The following is a 19709-nucleotide window of genomic DNA, read 5'->3' on the forward strand; positions in this document are numbered from 1 at the left end:
GGGTCACAGGCATCAAATCTCTGAAGCTAGATCAAAAGGCTAGAGCAGAGGAATTTCGGGGAAGCTTTAAGAAAAAAACAACAAGCCAGTAGATTCCCACACTCTACTCCAGACTGTCAGTATTAAAATCTTTAGGAGTAGGGCCAGTGATCACAAGCTCCCTAACATTCAGCATGATTCTGACAGCTGAAAGTAGGATCCACAGATCACGGCATGGCCCAACGTGTATCTTACAGAATACTGGTCCTATAAGATGTTCCAGGGGAGAAGCTTTTGTGGTGAGCTGAATGAGTTTGTAGGTGACTATACGTTGCGGCTGGCTTTTGATGATGAGCCAGACCAGGTAGCTTATTAAAGGCTCTGAGAAGTCCTGTAATAAAGATACCTGCGTAGTTTTGTTATTTATTTGATGAAATAACATCAAGACACCAATATGGTCAATTCTGACAACTCCCAGAGGCAGGGGTGGAGAGCCAGTACTGTTTCCAACACGTGCACACGGTTTAAGGGAGAGTGTGCGCACACACACGCAGGGGAGCTCGGTGGGGCAGACTTTTTGCACATGGAAATCTTGGGCTTGTTTCTTTCTGTCTCCACCTTTTGCAGAGGGACCATGTTGGTAACCCACCAGGGAGAAACACTGTGGGCTAAGAGGAAGAGTGTGAGCTTTGGGAGCCAAGGTCAGGAGTGCACTTGGGATACCTGGGGAAACAGGCCTAAATAGTGTGCACATGTTTATTTGGGGGAAACACCAAGAAGATCTAGAATAGGTCGTGGCAAAAACTATTCTCTTTTTCCCGCGCACAAGCCTTAAGAAGGCTGTTTCAGCCAGTGATGATCCTCTTAACCATTTCTGAACAAAACTTCCCATTGCCCAGCCATGAAAAGTAATGGATTGTTTACAGTACCTGAAAATCTCTAACAATGGAAATAAAAATGTGATTATGCAGCTATTATTATGCAGTTCACCTGACTAACACAAGGACAGGAGACTGAGGAAGCTGCAAAGTTCATCCTTGTAGGAAAAAACAGGGGCTTCCTTAAACCAAAATTGATTGAGGAGCTCACATGAAAGGATTATGGAGTCAGTGATCTGAGAATAAGCACCCTTGGAACATTTACAAGGAAAGGAGACGCACCAGAACTATGTTGGGAGAATGGCGTGACAATAGGAGTGAACTAGTTTGCAGAAAGAAAGCAAAAGATAATTTAAGTGGGCCCTTCATTGCCTGGAAAAGTGTTGGGGCCAGTCTGAGCTGATGCTTCTATAGATGATGTTCAGCCATAGCACAAGTGATGTTTCTATGTTTCTAGAAAACAGTAAGCTCTCCCAGTGAGTGAAACGCCAAACTGATGGTGATAAACAGCAGGAAGATCTTACCAAGCCAAGGGTGAGTGGGCAGAAGAGAGGCAGATGAGCTTCAGCATGGTAAGAGCCAGGTAATACATTCTGGAAAAAATAAATGATGGTTATGAAAGATGACAGGCTTTCAGCTGTCAGCTCCAGCCCAGAGAAGAGCTCTGAGCATCAGCCCAGGATGTGTTGTGGCAGACAGGGGATGGGGAACAGACTCAGCTCTTCCCTCTTTACTCTCAGGACGTGGTAGCTTCTCTACCTGTGGTTGAGGAGCGTGTAGAAAACTTGTATATGAGTATAGATAGCTGTGTCAAAATTATACAACTATCTGTAGTAGCCAGCAGTCACACAATATCACTTCACTTCTGTAAACTGCTTAGGATAATGGCAAGGAAGAGAGTTAGCTAAAATGTTATGTAGAAGTTAGGGGCGGAGATGGTACCCTGAGAAAAACAATCTGTGGTGCTTAATAAGCACCATCTGTCAAAGCAGGAGGCCCAGAGTACAAGGAAGGTGGGAGGAAAGTCCCCAGGGCATGGGGAAGGGTAAGACCTGGGCAGAGGGGATCGGTGATAGTCCAAGCTTCTGGCACTCAACCACTTACACTTAACTGTTATTTATTTTTATTTTTATTAGAGTGTAGTTGATTTACAATGTTGTGTTAGTTTCAGGTGTACAGCAAAGTGAATCAGTTATACATATACACAAATCCACTCTTTTTTAGATCCTTTTCCCATATAGGTCATTACAGAGTACTGAGTAGAGTTCCCTGTGCTATACAGTAGGTCCTTAGTAGTTATCTATTTTATATATAGTGGTGTGTGTATGTCAATCCCAATCTCCCAATTTAGCTATTGGAAATAAAGTTCAAGCAAGCCTCCTTGAGACGGAGCAGCCTTACAGACTACTTTGAATGCAGACTTTCACAGTGAGCACCCATCCTTCTGCTCACCTGCACATCCCCCCAGGAAAGCTGACTGGGCCAGTCATGTCCCTTGTGCTCTGTCCTTCACAGCCACTAAGGGGCCAGGAGCCAGGGGGGAGAGTGACATCCTTCCTCCTCCCTTCCTGCTTCCTTGTCTGTTCTCTGGGTGAATGATAAGGAAAGGGTTGGCTGTGGGGGTGAGGTGGTCTGCAGGGTGGGATATCTATGACAAGGATAACACCTTCTAGAGAAGACATTGCTTCTGCTTAAGTTCTAGGTCCCATGTAGCTACGGGGACAAAACTGTTAAGGAACCTTAAGTGGTTTTTTTTTTGCAATGCAAACAGAACACTGCTACAGTTTCCAGAAGGACTAATTGAGTTGTTGGATCTCTAGTGGAGTCAAACCAGAAAACATTTTCCTGCTCTTGTATACGACTGTGGTTTGTATACTGCCGGAATATTAAAGAAAAAAGACGGCACTGGAGGAGGTACATTCAAATGAAATGGTCAAGGGATGGTGGGGCCTTTGAGTTAGAGACAAGCAAAAATCCTGATCCTCCCCTCCCCCCACAGGAAATGATCAAAGCTTGGCAGCCCATGAAAAATGCCTGTAGGTCTAATCCCTTTCATACGTGAATGAGATGGCATCTTTCAGGCTTAAGAAAGGTATTTTGGGATACTTTAAAAGGCATCCCAGTAAAACTTAGATGACCTGGGAGGGCTAGGAAATAGACTTTTCTGACTGAGGGTTAATCCAGCACACCCTTGAGGGCTTCTTGGGTCTGGTTCTTTTCCCACCCTTCAAGAGAGTCTTGAGGACATATCCTCTGGGCTCACCCCTGCTGCTGAGAAGACCTGGGGCCCCCAAATTTCCACCACCTGCAATAAGAAGCAAGCAGCTTGTGGGTCCTGTGGGTAGGTCGCCATGATTTGAAGGGCAGCAGCCCGCACCAGACACCACAAGAGGGTGTGCAAAATGATAACACTAGAACCTTTCATTTGTTTCCTTGTTTTCTAATGAGATGGATTAAGCTTTACTAATATTTAACATTCTGGCTGATCTTGGGACCCACTGGTGTGTGGCATTCTAAGGAAGGACGGGAAGAGCCCCCTGCTCCCTGGGTTTGGGGGAGTGTTTAGTGTGTATCTCTCATGTGCTTATTCCTTTTCAGCAGTTTTGATTTATTTTGGCATATGTTTATGTGTGCTTGGTTAAATAGACTCACTGATTATATTATTTAGTTCTCACTAAACTAACCCTTATGAAATGGACCAATGATTTCAAAAGATTCCTGCAAGAAACAAAACTGAGGCCTGACGACAATACGCTAATCACAGCAGCACAAGTGAGTAGCAAGGCAGATGGCGGACCTGACGATAATCCTCCTCATCGTAAGAGCTTTCCTGCAGCCAAATTACAAGGTAAAAGTAATGATCTAATCAGAGCAGACAAGAAGTGGGCTATAAAAATTTCAAAAATTCTAATAAGATGATTTGAAATATGGATTTCACACACTTTTACTTGCCTCGAGATATTCCCCAAGGCAGTAGGAAGCCATGGCAATTAGCAAGACAGACACGTGAGTTTGATCTTAGCTTGTCCTGTGGGTGATGGGGAGAGGCAATAAGGAACAGCCTGGGTGACGCTGGGGGAGAGGGATGAGTCAGGGGTGATGCTGAGTGCTTCTTCTAGTTTGGGAGATGTGGGATGGGGGACATTAAGGCACCACCAACAGAAACAGGCATCTGGGAGCGTGTGTGGGGAAGGTGACTTCAGTCCTGAGCACGCTGAGTTTGAGGGGCCCCTGGGGGCGTCTGGGTGGAGATGGTCACACAAGCCTGTATGGTAAGCACCTCCAACTCAGCATGTTCTACCCTGAGCTCCCCATTTCCCCATTCAAACTTGTCCCTATCCATCAAGCAATTGATGGTGAAAAGACCGAACTTCCTTAAATAATTACCCAATTAAAGATCCTAAGGGATAAACAGGTTCTTCCCTTAAAATGCAAATTCCTACTTCACTGGTTCAAGTGTAGTCTCTAGTCACAGCTTGCTGGGGATCACATTAGTCAGAGCTATACTGTAGCCCTCCCAGGGATTCTCTCTCCCCTTTGTGGCCCACCACCAAATTGCCCCCTCCCCACCAAGAGAATGGATCATTTTTAAATGAGGGTAGGAAGTGAGAGGCAGGCTTGGGTACAGTAGGACTGGGGTAGAGGGGAGAAGAAGGAAGGACTGAATTGCTAGAGATAACCAAATGCAGGGGAGGGGGTGTCGCACTAGCCAGTTTTCACCCACTTTGTGTCCCCCGTCATGTGGCCAGTCGTCCTGCCTCTAGCTCGGGCGTGAGTGCCCCTGAAATCTTGTCTTTGGCTCAGGCCTGGGAACAGGCAGAGTTTTGCTTTGTCCTGGGTGGCTGCTCAGTCTTAGAGATTCATCCAGCAGTCAGCAATGAGGATTTGAGGGTTTTGTGAGGACCGACATGATAAATTTCCTAGCTGTACTGGATGTTTTAGGATGCTGAGAAAGGACATACAAAAGCAATAGTAGACAAAACAGAATGCTTCTTATAGGAAAGCAGATTCAGATCATTGTGACACCTTGCACTGAATAATTACACTTTAAAAGCAGCATCTGATGACCTTCGAGATGAAGACTTTTTTTCATTTCAAAAAAATTTCATGGGCCTTAAAACGTTGTTTCAGGTGAAGTGAAGAAATGTTAGCAGGGTCAGCTAGAAGACCTTCCAGCTCATCATCTCATTTTGTCTTAGATGCCCCCAATCCGCCCATCTATCAGCACCGAGGGCTTTGTAACTCAGTTAATAATTATGTCAGAGATAATATTAACTACTGAGCACAGATTATGTACCCGAGGTAGTGTATATTACGTATATGATCCTCACAAGAGGTCTGCAAAAGAAAGACTGTGAGTCCCATTTAATAGATGAGGAAAGTGAGGAACAGCAGATTTAAGTAATTCATTCAAAGCTGCTAGGCTAGTAAGTAAGAGAGCTGCAGTTGGGCCAAATTGACTCTAGACAAAGCCTGCAATCTGCCTTCCTGCATCTGCTTTTAGAAAACTGTCTCTGGCTCCCCAATGACTGTGATTTCTCACTTATTTGAGACATTAATTAGGCCTCAATTAAAATCCCCATCTAGCAACAAGATTTACATTTCCTCATTTCTTTTAAATACAAAAAAAGCCAGTCTTACGATGGGATAGAACAATACCACCTATTCATCAAAACTTGAAGGTAGATGTAGCTTTCCTTTTTAGAGGGCATTCTATATATTTGAACAAAGCTGCATATTGGTTTTGTTTTTCATATTGACTTTACAGCTAGCCCTGAAAAGTGAATGAGTGATAATTTTACTTAGCAGAGCTAACTGAAGCAGATACTTGTGAAGTCACTGGGGGCTTGGGGGCTGGTGAATCATCTCCGACTCAACAGGTTAATTTTGGAGATCTGAGAGATATTTTTGTCTCACTGCAGTAGAAGAGCAACCATCACTAAAAACAACATCTACTTTCATGATTTCTTTAAACAGAGCTCATCCACCCCTCCCCCACTTTCTCTTGCATCTGATGTATAACTAGCGTCTCTCTGGATAGTAGGTCATACTCAGGCATAATAAAATAATAAAAATAGAGTCTGTGTGTGTAGTGCATTATATGCAGTAACATATTGTATCCTTGCAACAATTCAACACGAAGGCAATAGTATCACTACCACCACCACCACCACCACCAGCATCATCTCACATCCAAGGAGACCACGGCAAAGGGAGATTGAGTAGCTTGTTTAAAGCTGTCATTTAGGAAGTGGCCGAGCTGGATTCAGACCCTGAGTTCTGCGCTTCAGCCCGCCACACTACACTGCCATTCATGAGGTGAAAAACATCAATTAGTTTAAATGCTTTTTGGAATTATTGTCCACTTTAGGATGGAGATTGAGCTGGTTTCTTCCTCAGAAGAATTTTTTTTTTTTAAAAAACCTTGAAGCACTTCAAATATATAGACAAAACAGAAAACAATATAACAAACCCTACTTGTGTGGCCACCACCCAGATGGAATAAATCTCACTATTCTGCCCTCAAAGACAAAGGAGGGCGAAGCCCTCTTTGTTTTCAACTCCCCTTCTTTCCCTTCTGTCTCCTCAGATCTAACTGCACTTCAGAAGTCGCTGTGTCTCTGTCTCATCCATGGTTTTGTATGTTTGCCTCATGAGTATGCCTGCATCAGCATTACATTGTTCAGAGTGTTTTCAAACTTCAGGTAAAGGTGTCACGTTGCACAGATCCTTCTGCATCTCTTCATTCAACATCATTCTTGCAAGATTTATCTAATTAGTCATCTCATTGCTTATATGACTATATTCTATATCCATGTTTTTCTGCAAGCAAATAAGTCCAGAGTCGTGTCTCCTTGTGCACACACACAACAGCCTCCCAGGTTCTATACCTAGAACTCGACTGCCCGGTCTGTACCACAGCTGCCAGTTGCTTCCAGCGAGATTGCACTAATTTTCACTCCCAGCAGCAGTGTATGAGTTCCTGTGGATCTACTTCCTCATCAACACTTCAGATAATCCACCTTTAAAGGTTTTGCCAATTTGCTAAGTACAAAATGGTATCTTGCTTTAATATGCATTTTCCTGATTGCTGCTGACAGTCAATATATTTTTGTGTCTATTGAGCAGTCAGGTCTTTCTCATCTGTAAATTGCTTATTCATATAGTTATTTTCCTCCTAATTGGAACTGTATGTCTTTTTTTGTTAATTTGTAGGAATTTTTATGTATTATGGATTCTAATTCTCTGCTGATCACATGACTTGCAAAAATCTTCTCCCAGTCTTGTAGCATTACCTTTTAACTTTATTTATGGTGTCTTTAGCTGTACAGAAATTAAAATTTTTACTAGTTAAATTTATCAGTCTTTTCCTTTATGGTTAGTGGTTTTTATATTTTGTGTTAAAAAAAATCCTTTCCTGCCATGAGGTGATAAGTGAGTCTCATATGTTTTCCAAAAGTTTTAAGGTTTTGCTTTTCACATTTAGGTCTTTAATCTATCTGGAACTTATTTGGTGATATTGTAGGAGGTACATTTTTCTCCTCATAATATTTATTCAATTTATTGAATAGTTCATCCTTCTGCTGCTGATCTGCTAGGCCACCTTTTTCTTATCAAGTTTCCATACTGCATGGGTCTGAGTTTTTTACTCTGTTCTATTGATCAATTTGTCTCTTTCAGTACCAACACTATACTGTCTCAATTACTGTAACTCATAATAAGTCTTGATTGGCCATAGGGAAGTTCCCCCCATTTTATTCTTCTTAGAGATTTTCTTGATTATTTTTGCCTTTACTCTTCCAAATGAGTTTTTGGGTCATCTGACCAAAAGCCATGAACACCTTGTATTAATCTGAGGTAAACTGGTAATAAGCTTCCCATGCATTAACATGATACATCTCTCCATTTGGTTAGAACATCTCCTCTGTCTATCCCAATAATGTTTTATAGTCATTCCCATAAAGCTCTTTCATTAGATTTACTTCTAGGTACCATATAGTTTTGGTTGCTACTCTAAGTGTAATTTTTTTCTGTTATAGTTTCTAAATGGTTATTAATGATGTATAGGAACCCAACTAATTCCTATATATTTATTTCCAGTTGAAAAACTTTGCTGACTTCTGTTATCAGTCCTAATAGATTTTATGTAGCATTGTTTGGGATTTTTAATGTGGACAACTACACTGCCTGCACAAAATGATTGTTTCCTTCTACGTCCCACTTCTTTTTCTTGCCTTATTGCTCTGGTGGGAAACTCTAGTACAATGTTATATAGTAAGGGTGCTATTTGGGATCCCTGTCTTGTTCCTGACTTTAAGGGTTGTTTCTAAAATTGCCCCACCACATACAATGTCTGCTGTAGATTTTTGATGGATCCTACTTATCAAGTTAAGGAATCTTCTTTATGTTCCTAGTTTGCTAAGGCTTTGTATGTTTTAAGGTAAAAATGTGTATCTAATTTTATCAAACACTTTCTTTGTACCTATTGAGGTGGTTATATGGTTTATCTCTCTTAATATGTGAATTTAACCAATTATGAGAGACTTTTAATTTTTTAAAATATTTTTTTATTTTTATAAATTTATTTATTTATGGCTGCGCTGGGTCTTCATTGCTGTGCACAGGCTTTCTCTAGTTGCGGAGAGTGGGGCTACTCTTCATTGTGGTGCGTGGGCTCCTCATTGCAGTGGCTTCTCTTGTTGTGGAGCACGGGCTCTAGGTGTGCAGGCTTCAGTAGTTGCAGCATGTGGGCTCAGTTGTTGTGGCTCACGGGCTTAGTTGCTCCGTGGCATGTAGGATCTTCCTGGCCCAGGGATCGAACCCTCATCCCCTGCTTTGGCAGTCAGATTCTTAACCATTGTGCCACCAGGGAAGTCCAAGAGACTTTTTAATTTAAATCATCATTGCATTCCCAGGATAAGTCCTACTTGCCCATGTATTTAATATACTGAAGAATTCTATTGGTAAATATTATATTCAGCATTTTGCAACTGTGCTCAAAGGTGAGATTGGTCTATAACTTTCTCCTAGTACAGTCCTCGTCTGATTTGATATCAGAGTAAACTAGCTTCATAAAATGGATTGGGTTGCCTTTTCTTTTTATATTCTCTGAGACTGTATGTGTCGACAAGGATTAAAAGTTCTTTGAGGGTTTAGTAAAACACGTCCACAAAGCCACTTGTGACTTTAAGCTCTTTAGAGTTTAAACTTTAAAATCTTAATCTAAAATCTTTAGATTTTCATTTCTTTCCTTAGAGCATCCACAAAGTAGGCCGTCACTCTGAATGGAGATCACTCTCAGGAATAAAGAGATAAACACCATCCACTGGCATAATTTTTAATACTGTTCTCCTTGTCTTATTTTAAGAGGGGAAACTGAGGAGCTATTTCTCAAAATATTTTCTTTCTTTAATAAGTTTATGATAAAAAATTATACACGAGCACTGAGAACAGTCAGAAAAGACAGATAAGCTAAAGGGGGGAAATGAATACCCATGCATCGTGGTTAGCACGTACACATTCTTCCAAACACTGTCCCAGGCATACGCACCTTAATACTCACAAACATGCAATCAATGAACACTATTTTCTAATCTGCATTTTCAGTCAACACTCTGAGGATATCTTTCTCTGTCAATAAATGGATTATATCATCATTTTGATGATATAATTTCATTTCCCAATTCTCCCATTTCCTTTCCCAATCCTCTCTTGATAAACTTTAATTTGTTCCCAGCTTTTGCTATAAAGGGTCTAGGGACAATAATAAATAACCCAGCACCAGGCTGCATGTAGGGGGAAAGGGTGTCCAAAGGTGTCTCTTGACACATAGCAGTATTGCCTCCTAATGCTCCCTCCTGAGCCAGGAGGTGGCAGGCCACACTGAGAGGGAGCCCCACAAACAGACCCCTTGGCTCCACCTACCCCATCCCAGCCCTCCCACCAGAGGCCTGCTTGTCCATGTCAGTCAGAAGTCATACTGAAATCAGAAGCCAAAGGGCAGCTCACCCCTTCACAAGGATGGCCACGCCCCAGCCCAATTGGCTGAAGATAGTCAGGTAGATGAGAGCCAAACAGTAACAGCAATCCAGCCGGCTCTCCCTGAAGACGGAGCCCTGGGCCTCTCATGCCCACAGGTGAATCCAGTGGACCCTTGCCCTGGTGGAAGGGGCACAACCTTCCCGCTGAAGACCTCCTCCCACTGTGAGCCCGTGGCCAGCCCTCACATCCTTCTTCCTGGGGACGGTGGCCCTCGCACCCGACTCCAGCACGGTCCTTTCCCCATGCTGCTGCGCTGTGACTGGTGCTGAGTTCTTACAGGACTGATGCTCAGGGGACTTGTGAACCCTCACCACTGGGGCAGTGTCCACCAAGTAGAAGTAGTCCAATAAATGTCTGTTAAATGAATGACTGAATGAATCATTTAGCCTGTTCTTTTCTCACTCTTTGAGGCTTAGATTCTATCTGTTCAGGATACATACTGGAATGAGGTGTGTGTTCATGAAGTGTAGGCTGAACTGAACACATTAAAAAAAAATATATATATATATATATATGTGTATATATATACTAAACTCAGCATGAGGTCCCTCCCTTGCCTTTCACACAGAGCTGCCTGCCTGTCCCGGTCAGGCTGGGGGCCGAGATGCATCACCCCACCACACCCTTAGTGCTCAATTCTAGTAGGAACTCTGTCTCCCTGGCAGCATCCATCCCTCCTGCCACCCCTGAGCCTCCCCATTCACGTCCCTTCACCCTCATAAGCTATTTTAATACTCAGGGACTGCTGGGGATCAGAACTGCACAGGCCATGTCTCTCTCTCTGGGTGATCCTCTCCCTCTGTTGGCAGCTCCCAAACTGCTCACCACGGCAGGTGCTCAAAACCTCAGGCTCAGGCCACCAGACTGCTAACAAGGATGCCAGTAGGATGCTGCATTCGGAGCCGTGGGGGGATGCCAACTTGGTAATATGTGAAATTAGTAAATAGACTGATGCAATACAAATGTCAGTCTTTGGAATTCTCCAAGTTTTGGATAGATATAAAGCCTAAGAAGTTAGAAAAAAAAAAAAAGCAGGCAATGAGATGGAACAAACTCTAATCTATATTGGAAAGAAATAAAATATGGCCTGAGACAGTGGGTATTTAAGCCTAAAGAACTGAGGCTCCTGGAAGGTGCTATAATTAGATTAATATAATAATATGCTAACCCTCAGTTTAGTGAGCTTAAAAGAAAGATAAACAGTTAGCTATACTAGGGAGGTTGAAACATGAGGGAGAAGAAACCAGAAGGTACTTCTGGATGAGATATGATCTGGCAGCCAACATTATGCCTTGCTCAATGTTCTACTTAATTTTTTTTAGTGAAATAAGAATTTTGTACAATGATATTTTTGGATTTCAGTCAATATAAGAGTGAAACAACAGGAAAGGGGCACATGTAATATATCACTTATAATACCCCTTACGTGTATTCTGTAGTAATTGTTTTTTTGTTGTTCATGGATCTGAGATCTGAGTCGTGAGTAAGACACATTTTGGATATCTCCTGGTGCCACGGTCATATCTGGCCCAGTTTGTAGATCAGGAAGTGGGATGGCGAATAGCTTGCTCTCTTGCAAGATCCCCTGAGGTTGGGCTGCTGGGACCCCTTTGATGGAACCACTTTGAACAGGGGAGTAGCTGTGGAAACCTGTCTTTCTGGAAGTTACTCATTAAATGTGTCTTTCTCTGAGGCTTCCTTTCTAAATTAAACTTTCCCCATACTTGTCTCAAAGGCAGTAAAAGCTTCCAAATAAAATTATTTACACTTCATGGTAATATAAGACAGTACTACCAAAAAGTTTCACCATTTCCAATCAAGTCACTGGGTGCATTCACTCTAAGATGTTGATAACAGCCTGTCCTGGGAAGTCAGGATGCCAGGGCTGTGGCCATGGAGTCGACCCCCAAGTACGGGAAAAACCCCAATACAGGGAAAACAGGAGGGCCAACCCCTGGTCCTGTCTCTCACCACTGAACCTGCAACAGGGGGTGGAGGAGACGGCCCAGCCCCCAGGCCTGCCCCTCACTATGTGCCCTGGGCCCAAGTCTCCACCTTCCTGGTTTCTTCGTCTGTTATATGAGGGAGTTGGACTAGATGATTCTGCTAATTTGTTTTATATTCTCAGTTTAATAATAACCTCTTCAGAATCAGCAACTGAATTTTTAAGTCCATAAACAAAACAAAACAAAACAAAACCACTGGTCATTCCTGAGATGAGAGCCCATGCCAGTGGGAGGGGTTCTCAGCTTTCCCTCGCCTACACGGCTTTGCCTCCAGCCACCAAGCTCTCTCCCAGCTCTGCAACTGCCGGTGCTTCAGCCACGGAATGCCTCCTGCTTTTCCCTCCTTCTGAAAACCTGGGGCACTGACCTTGGCGCCTCCAGCTTTCCTTTTCTGTGGCTTTCCTCCAAAGTGCCCTCCCCCGAACCCTGTTTCCTGGGGCCCTCGACTCCTTTGTCAGACGTCAGCCTGCGCGTGCCACAGAGCAGTGGTTAGCAGGCTCTCCCCAAGGCTCCTCCCTGTGCTGACCTCGGCACCCACAGACCAAGCCGCAGACAGCCAGCCCCAGCAGGCTGCCCTGTGCTGACGCAGCCGTGTACAGCAGTTGTATCCAAAACCCCAGGACCAGTCCTTCTCCTCAGGCCTCACATCCCTGTCATCCCACCTCTCTGCCCCCAAGAGAAAGTGGCTCATCCTTTCCCGGGTCTCACCCATTGCACGGTGCATCTTCTTCCCAGATCCAAGCACCCCTTGCTTTCCTCCTACCTGCCCCTCCCTCTATCCAGAACAAACTCTCTACTCAGAGCCTGTTCAAGGACCTTCCACCCGGTGTCCACCTGTTTGTTCGCAGCAAGTTCCAGGACAGGGGGACCTGGACTGCTGTGTCCACCAATGTATCCCTGGCACATAAAAGGAGCTCAATAATATTTAGATTTAAACCTCAAAACCCAACACTGACTGGTCAGCCCACGAAGTGATGTCATTGGGAAAAGGATGGGGACTGAGGAGAGGAGAGCCTGGGGGCGCAGGAAGAGGCCTGAGGTGGGACGGCCGCAGTAGGGTAGAGGAACTGTGGTCTTGTCCTTCCCTGGCTTTCACCCTAAACTCAATGGCAATGGCTCTTGCAAGGTCACCAAATGCCTTCTAATTGTCCCCTAGGAATGTCTGGAAACATGGGAAGACATTTTTTCATCACAGCAGTGAGTGGAGGGGTCTGTAGGCATCGGTGGGTGGGGCCAGAGATGCTAACTATCCTTAATTTACGGGACAGGGAATGCCAGCGGCACCCGGAGACACACACCTCAGGCCTCAGCCCGCCTGACCTCTAGCAGCACTTGACCCTCCCTCGGCCTCTGCTTTCCTGATCTCCCCTCTTGGTCCTTCTCAGCCTTTTCCAGGGCTCCCTTTCCTCTTCCATGCCTGAAGTCTAGGGGTTCTGAGTTTACGCAGGGCCCTCTTCTCTCTTGCCACACACTCTTCCTGAGTGTGAGATGTCACCCCTTGCCCTTCCTGATGCATCATCTCCCGGCCCAGGTGTCTCTCCTGCACCCCCCCCCCCCCATGTTACTGCTTGTCAGATCTCTCCACCTGGATTCCCATGGACCTCTCACCCTCCACAGGCTCAAAACCTCCCTCATCCCCTTTCTCCCACCCCACGGCACCCTCCTCCTTGTATTATATGCGGCCCTGCCGCCTGCGCAGTGTCCAGACAGGAACCTGGGGGCCATCCTTGCCTGCTTTCTCACCTCCCACATCTAATGGGGGCGTAAGACTGTCGGTTCAGCCTCCTTTACGTCTTGAGATGTTTCTGCCTTTCTCTGCTCACTGACACCACCTTAGTACTGACTCTCATCATTTCTCACCCGAATGATCGTCCATCTCCTCACTTATCTCTCTACCCCAGCTTCCATTGTAATTTCCATACTGGGCTGAGAGTTGGCTTTGATCATGCTACTCCACCAGTGAGAACATCGACTGGCTTCCCATGGCCTTGAAAACAGAGTCTAGACTCTTAAGCATGGCATGCTGGTTGCTGAGCTGATGATCTACCTTCTGCTCACCTCTCCAGCTTCATCCTCTACAAACTCTGAGCTCCTGACTCCAGACCACACACAGGTGTCACCTGTCCTGCTCTGTCATGCCTGGGTCCCCTCTGTACCTGTGCATATTCTGTTCTCCTGTGCTGGGACATCGGCTCCTCCTTCACCGCCATTCCTACTCAAACTCCAAGGCTCCCTTGAAGGACTACTGACCTCTGAGCCATTTTTTCTCTGCAACCGCCTTCCCACCAGAAAATAGTTCTTATCACCATGGAGAGCAATCATGCACTGGCTGCATGAATGACTTTACATCTCGCCAGTCTGTGAACACCTTGGGGGCAGGAATCATGATTTCGTCATCGCTGCCGCTTTAGCCAGGGATTGAAACATAGAGACTGTTTGCATGAAGGAATGGCTAACAGTCTTGACATTTTATTGAAATGCACTCGCACGTATGTCAGGAGCAATCTTGATGATGAGCTGGCGGGGCCTCCGGACGCTGACACCCGCTTCCTGCATGCTGGGGCCTGAGGTCGTCCCGCTGTGCCTCTTTCCCACCCGGACACGGTCGTCCCGAGCTGACCAGTCACTTTCCTTTTTCATTTTATCGTTAAAAATCTATTTTCAAAGTAACACAGGTACATTATTTAAAAAGTCAAATCATTCTACAAGGCCTATAACAACACGCAGCACCCTCTTCCGAGGCTGGCTCTGTGCAGGCAAAACATTTTAAATTATTTTAGCTGTTGCAACTCACAATTACCTCTGTGTGTTTAAATTACATGCTTATACTGTTAATGCTTGACTTTATTTGCTTTTAACTTCCTGTTAAGGAAGGTGAGAATTTAACTGTCTTCTCCATTCATTTCTCCTTCCACCTTCCGATTTGGTTCTATTTCAATATTTGGTTAAATCAAACTTCAGTGATTACATTACCAGGATTGAGATACCATTCACAGCTGAGTCATGTATGTTCTGTCACTTCCATGGCTGCATTTCCTTTCTTATTCATCCTGTTGTCCCTGAAGTTAAACACTGCCTTGTTTTTCTTTTGGTTAGTTTTCTATCTAATTCACTCTCAAAGTTCTCAGCAGAATATAAAGTTCTTCTCGAAAGGTTCAAACAAATCAACTAATCTACCACTTCAGTCTTCTTTCTTGGAGACTCCTGTGGGAGCACTCTGCGCCCTGGCTGAAACCTGGGTGCTTTTCCCTCTAAGCCTGCTCCAGGCTCTCAGCCTGGTTCTCCCTTCATCCTTCATCCCTTCTCTCCTGTGTCCATCTCCTTCTTCTTGGGTCTCATGGCTTCCTCTGTCTTAACTTGCTCCCCATGTCAGTGGAACATTTTGTCGAGCACAGGTGTCAGCAAACTACCTTAAAGGGCTACAGAATAAAGGGCCCGAAGTACCAAAAGATACCTATAAAACCATTTATAATATAACCATTAAAAAAACTAAAAATGCTTTTAGCTTGTGGGACACACAAAAACAGGTGACAGGCTCGACTTGGCCTGGGGGCCTCAGTTGGCCAACGCCTGACCCAGCAGCGGTCTCGGAACATGGGGTGGGGGGGGGTTGTTTTTTTGAGATCTAGTTTATCATACAAGGACTTCAGTCTACCTGCACACTTGATTGATGGTTTGACTGTGTTCAGGACTCTACATCACCAGTCATCCACCTTGAGAATTCAAAGACACTGCACCACTGTTGTTTACCCCTCAGCGTTGCTATTTAGAAAACTAGTGCATTAAGGGCCTGGTTTTTCTCTCTGTAAACTTTTAAGAGCTTCCCTTCATGGCACGTCTTCCGTCACAGCCATATGTCTCTGAGTTTCCACTGCCTTAGTCTCTCTAGCACCCACGAGGGCTCATGGGATGGGTGGGGGGATCAAGGCAGAGGAGATGGAGAGGAGCACCTGGGTGTGAGGGGCTGCAGGGAAGGGAGGCACCAAGGATGAGGCAGAGATCTGGGGCCAGGGAGACGGGCTGGAAGGGAGGTCAGGAGGACTTGCTCCTGGGGTGGAGGTGAGAGGTCAAAAGCCCCCTGCTGGAAGTCAGCTTTTCTCAAAGTTTTGGACTGTTTAAAATTAAAAGGGGCTACTCTCCAGGTGGAGAGGCCCAAGAAGGCTGTGGCAGCTGTGACTGGCAGACCTGCTGCAGGCTAAATGACCCTCAAGAGACTGGGCCCGGCCTACAGCCCCTTGCCCCTCTGGCTTCCCTGTCACATGACCCAACCCCCGACCACCTGACCAGCTTCGCTCAGTCCTTGCCCGGCCTCCATCCTGCCTGTATGACAGTCTCAGCCCCTAATGACCAGCAAACTTCAGCCCTCTTCAGACGTGGCTCAAGATCTCAGCCACTCTCATCGCGTTATACCAACATGGCAGAGCTATACTGTTGTGGAGAAGTTTGTTTTTTTTTAACAAAAATGAAACAAAGAAAACCAAGGATGGCCGGAACCAGACTTCTTCACCCATGAGCATCAGCCCATCACTGACCTCCCTCCCGGGGTGAAGGGAAAGCTGGGTGACAGCTCTCTAGAGATAATGCCTGGTGCTTACTACATCTGCTGGTCTTAGGATGTACCATCCTCATTCTCGACATAAACACCTGCTTTCTGTGAGAATTTCCTTCTATCTCAATTCTGCCTCTCATTCTCTGAGCTGGCCTTTGAAAATCACAGTGGTCACATTCACTCACTTGCAATTAATAAGACAATATGGCTGCTTAATAAGGAAATGGATATTGCTTTCCACTTAAAGATTAAGAAAGTGATTTTTTTTAAGGAAGGAGGTACTTTTCTGAAGGGGTTGAATGCACAGTTAATATATATTATGTTTTCATATCTGAAAAAGGGTAAAATAATTATATTTTATAATATAAATCAAGAAAGTAAAGATAAACAAAATCCTGGCTGATGGGGAATATCAAACATTAAGGGTGGTTGGGGCTAGGGACTTCCCTGGTGGCGCAGTGGTTAAGAATCCACCTGCCAATGCAGGGGACACAGGTTCAATTCCTGGTCCAGAAAGATCCCACATGCGAAGGAGCAACTAAGCCTGTACGTCACAACTACTGAGACCATGTGCCACAACTACTGAGACCATGCACCACAACTACTGAAGCCCATGTGCTCTAAAGCCTGCACTCCACAAGAGAAGCCACTGCCTGCAGAAGCCTATGCACCACAACAAAGAGTAGCCCCCACTCGCTGCAACTAGAGAAAGTCTGGGCACAGCAACGAAGTTCCAATGCAGCCAGTAAATAAATAAGTAAATTTATTTTAAAAAATTAATTGTATATAAAAAAGGGTGGCTGGGCTAATATAAAACTAGGTTAAAAACTCTGATAAAATGTGAGTCTAAAGGGTGAGCACTTCTGTTTCCTACAGGTTTCCTGACTAGGCTACCCCTATTTGATGGACTAGAGTAAAATAAGGTAGAGATAGGGAGGCAGTAAAGAATACTGAGGCCATGATATCTTTTATTTTCAGCTCCAAGATGCACAAGAAATCCTCAATACATTTCTTTCTTTTTTTTTTTTAAATATTCATTTATTTATTTATTTTTAGCCGCGTTGGGTCTTCGTTGCTGCATGTGGGCTTTCTCTAGTTGTGGTGAGCAGGGGCTACTCTTCATTGTGGTATGTGGGCTTCTCATTGTGGTGGCTTCTCTTGTTGAGGAGGACGGGCTTTAGGTGCACAGGCTTCAGTAGTTGTGGCGCACGGGTTTAGTTGCTCCGAGGCATGTGGGATCTTCCCGGATCAGGGCTTGAACCTGTGTCCCCTGCATTGGCAGGCGGATTCTTAACCACTGCACCACCAGGGAAGTTCCTACATTTTTTTTTAACTGAAGTATAGTTAATTTACAATGTTGTGTTAGTTTCAAGTGTACAGCAAAGTGATTCAGTTATATATATTTTTTTCAGATTCTTTTCCATTATAGGTTATTACAAGACCTTAGTACATTTCTGTCTAATTTCTTCAGAAACAGGTACCTATAATGAATTTTTTTTTGGAAAGACAGACCAAACTTGGGGGTGGCAGACTAATACCTCCTAAAACCTATTACTCCTGTTATAACAGAATTTTAAATGACCCCCTCTTTCTTTTAATTGTAGAAGTAATAAAGACACAAAAATCAATGTGTAGATGAACAAGTGGAAAGTGAAAGTCATTCATGTTTGGGGTGGGGGTCAGGGAGGGAGAGCGGGTCAGGGATGCCAGCTGCACACACTGCTGGTCAGCGAGCAACAGCAAGGTTACGGTCTAGAGCCCAAACAGCAAAGTCAGCAAGGTCACCCAGCAGGTCCATTTGGCCTGCAGACTCTGATGCCCCAAATCTATAAGCTCATTATCCACCCTGACTATTTACACTTCCTTTACCTGGCATGAGGGCCCAGGCCAGGTGGGCTCAGAGGGGAGGGTGCAATGAGGTGGAGGCACCAGAGAGAGTGCAGAGCTGAAGCCAGGGCTGTGAGTGAGTAGGAAAAGAGCTAAGGAGAGAAGCCTGGAATCGCCCCCGCAAGTGGGCCAGGAGGAGCCCAGGAGAAGGACCCACGGAGGCCTGGTCTGATGGGAAAGAGGATCACTGGGAACAGAAGGAAGAAAGAGTTTCAAGGAAGAAAATAGAGGGACCTGGGACAAAGCTGCAAGAAAGTCAGAAGGACAAGCAGTGGACAAGTCCACTGGATCTCATTTGGTGATTGTTTTTAAAATAATAACCTGCTGAAAGTTATACATACTCACTGAGGAAAAATCTGGAAGGAAAGCACAAAGAAGGAAATTAAAATTGCATATAAACTCATCATACAAAGTGGTTAATTCTGTTCTAGCATTAAAAAAGAAGTTCATGTATGTGAATGTGAGGGAGGGAGTTTCCTCCCCTTCTCTCTATAAAAAAGGGTTGTTTGATCTACAAAACAAAAACAGACTCACAGACATAGAGAACAGACTTGTGGTTGTCAAGGGTGAGGGAAGGACTAGGAATTTGGGATTAGCAGATGCAGCTATTACATATAGGATGGATAAACAACAAGGTCCTCCTGTATAGCACAGGGAATATATTCAATACCCCATGATAAACCATAACGGAAAATGAGGAAAAAGAATATATATACATAACTGAGTCACTTTGCTCTACAGGAGAAATTAAACACAACACTGTATCATACAGGGTGAAGTAACTCAAAAAGAAAAACAAATATTGTATATTAACTCATATATGTGGAATCTAGAGAAACGGTACAGATGTAATGGTTTGCAAGGCAGAAATAGAGACACAGATGTAGAGAACAAACATACGGACACCAAGGGGGGAAGGCGGGGGTGGGAGGTGGAGGTGGGGGTGGGATGAATTGGGAGATTGGGATTCACATATATATGCTAATATGTATAAAATAGATAACTAATAAACATTTATAAAAAAAATGAACACAGCATTGTAAATCAACTATACTTCAATAAAATTAAAAAAAATAGGGGTGTATGTATATTTATGTATAGGTGTGTGGAGGTGTGTATGTGTGTGTGTGTGTATGTATAGCAAAATTGGGATCATTGATTATTAAGCTTTCTTCATACATTATAATGCAAACACATATCATCTATTTTTCAAATTAATTTTTCTTAGCTGATTACTATTCCTCTGTATGGAAATGTCATTGTGTATTTAATAATTCAATAACTGACTCAATATTTACCTGTATGTTTAGGTGGGATATTTATATTTGTGTCTGTCCTTCCCCCTTTTTTGTGGGGGCAGCTTTAAAT

General features: G+C 44.2%; 2 protein-coding genes across 8 annotated transcripts in view; one reads left to right on the forward strand and one right to left on the reverse strand.

The window, feature by feature from the left end:
• AP4E1 (adaptor related protein complex 4 subunit epsilon 1) overlaps positions 1 to 7087 on the forward strand; it is a 102206-nt gene extending 95119 nt beyond the window's left edge. For 3 of the 7 annotated variants that reach the window (XR_009051363.1, XR_009051360.1, XR_009051365.1), the window contains 2 exons: positions 1315 to 3705; positions 6448 to 7085. The gene's annotated coding sequence lies outside the window, so the exon portion shown is untranslated. Of the gene's footprint in view, positions 1 to 1314; positions 3706 to 6447 lie in introns of those variants that run through there. The other 4 variants (XR_009051361.1, XR_009051366.1, XR_009051364.1 and 1 more) reach the window with 4 other exon arrangements.
• Positions 1 to 19709, reverse strand: part of TNFAIP8L3 (TNF alpha induced protein 8 like 3) — a 38376-nt gene that overhangs the window by 8229 nt on the left and 10438 nt on the right. The gene's annotated exons all lie outside the window — the stretch shown is intronic.

The sequence above is a fragment of the Hippopotamus amphibius genome, chromosome 2, assembly GCF_030028045.1.
Source record: "Hippopotamus amphibius kiboko isolate mHipAmp2 chromosome 2, mHipAmp2.hap2, whole genome shotgun sequence".
Lineage (NCBI taxonomy): Eukaryota > Metazoa > Chordata > Mammalia > Artiodactyla > Hippopotamidae > Hippopotamus > Hippopotamus amphibius.